This window comes from Cebus imitator, unplaced genomic scaffold (assembly GCF_001604975.1).
Source record: "Cebus imitator isolate Cc_AM_T3 unplaced genomic scaffold, Cebus_imitator-1.0 Scaffold225, whole genome shotgun sequence".
Classification (NCBI taxonomy): domain Eukaryota; kingdom Metazoa; phylum Chordata; class Mammalia; order Primates; family Cebidae; genus Cebus; species Cebus imitator.
This window is the reverse complement of record NW_016107540.1, coordinates 1,434,775-1,437,149: the sequence shown is the minus strand read 5'-3', so window position 1 is coordinate 1,437,149 and position 2,375 is coordinate 1,434,775.

Sequence of the window (2,375 nt, the reverse complement as noted above, 5' to 3'; positions counted from 1 at the left end):
GCCCAGCCAGCTCTTGCTTATTACTAAGTATTTCAAAGGTAAATGGATTAAACTATCAAAGAAAAAAGCAGAGATTAGCAAAATGGATTAAAATAAAAAGATTTTCAATCCAACTGTATGCTGTCTAAAAAGACTCATTTAAAAATATTTTTTATTTTTTTTATTTCAATAGGTTTTAAGGAGCAGATGGTGTCTGCATACATGAATAATTTCTTTAGTAGTGATTTCTGACATTTTGGTGCACCTGTGACCAGAGCAGTGTATACTGTACCCAATGTATAGTGACGAGACTCAATTTCTATGCGAAGACACAGGCTGAAAGCCAAAGGACAGAAAAAAAGATATTCCATGCAAATAGTAATCAAAAGAGAGCTGGGATAGCTATACGAATATCAAACAATGTAAACTTTTTTTTTTTTTTTTTTGAGAGGGAGTCTCGCTCTGTCACCAGGCTGGAGTGCGTTGGTGCGATCTCGGCTCACCGCAACCTCCGCCTCTCGGGTTCAAGCGATTCTCCTGCCTCAGACTCCTGAGTAGCTGGGATACAGGCACGCGCCACCACACCCGGCTAATTTTTGTATTTTTGGTAGAGACGGGGTTTCACCATGTTGGCCAGGATGGTCTCGATCTCTTGACCTCGTAATCCGCCCGCCTCGGCCTCCCGAAGTGCTGGGATTACAGGCGTGAGCCACTGCGGCTGGCCAGATAATGTAAACTTTAAGTTAAAAACTATTATAAAGATCTTGAGAGTTTTATGCTGTTAGCTCGTACTGAAAAGGATTGAGAGAAGACATCATGAAAGAGGACTCTCAGATGCCCCAAACTCTGCAGTCAGGAATCAAGCTGAAAAAGATGGCTCAGCTGCAAATCGATGCTAACTTTCATAGAAAGAAAAACAAAAAAGAAAGAAAGAAAAAAGAATGACTCCAAGGCTAGAGCTGTGAGCCCAGATGACGGAGCCACAAATCAGACAATTATTACCTGGTCCTGATACCTAAAACTGTTTACTTAACTGGGTTTCAAAATTTCTAAAGACTAGTGACCCCATTATTTCTTCAACTTTCTGCCTCTTTGATTTAGAATGTTTATAACTGGTATCTTTGCTCCTTCCATGATGCATTTTGAATACAAGTAGCTTGGTTCTTGAGCTTCACAGACTGACAGGAATTGTATCTGAGGATGTATTAGATTCAGAATCTCACCAATACTTGATTTAGATTATTTAAGTGGTAGAATTTGGGACCTTTGAGCTGAGACGATTAAACTTTTAGACTTTGAGTTGATACTGGAATGGGTTGAGCCTTATGGGATGTTGGGATGAAGTGAATGCATTTTGCATATAGGAGTGATGAATCTTTGGGGGGCCAGAGTGTAGACTTTGTTAAGATAAATAATGCTTTCCTCTCCAAAAAATGTCATGGCCTAATCCCCATAATCTGTAAATACGTAACCACACATCAGAACGTTCTTTCCAGATCTGCTTAGAGCAACCACTTTGACAGGGAAAGATTATTCTGTGTTATGTGTATTAGCCCTACAGGAGTTTTTAGAGGGAGAGAGGAGTGTCCACATCAGAGAAGAAGTGATGAAGGAAGCAGAGGCCAGAGGATGCATTTCAAAGCCAAGCAGTGAGAAAATCCTCTAGAAGTTGGAACAGGTGAGGAATGTTTTAAACCATGAAGTTTATGATCATTTGTAATATTATTATTAGAAAAAAATGTAAACTACATGTAAATTTACAATTATTTCTAAAAATAGTAAAAAATTAAATAGATGCATACCATGTGGTCTAGTCATTGTACTATTTAATAATTACCCCAAATAAATGGAAATATATGCCAACACAAGGGCTTATACATGAATGTTTATAGCACCTATATTTGGATTCTTTTAATCATATCAAAATAACCCAAAATTCAACCACTTACACCTAAACTACCTGATGGATTAAAATTGCAATTAGAAAGGAAACCAGAGAAAGAAAATTTAACAAGTCAGATCTGCATTTTATAATGGAAAATTAAGTTGAATTGAATATTTTTTTTCATGAATTTTCTTATCATTGAGACCCATAGATAAGTAAGTCATAATTCAGGGCAAATATATTCATGTTTATTAATTTACTCATTCAAGAAATGGTCACACTGTACTTTCTACGTGGCAAGTGTAATTCTGAAAGCTGAACATTCAGTAGTAAATAAAATAAACAAAAATAAACAAAAACTCACATCTGCATTAATCCTATATTGTATTGGCAGAAGGTAGGCAATATAATTGAACAGGATGCTTCTTGTATAAAGTGGTGGAATAAGAAAAGAATTACCCTCTTGTCTTCTTAGATATTATACAAAGGCAAAAGTTACAGTGGGAAAATT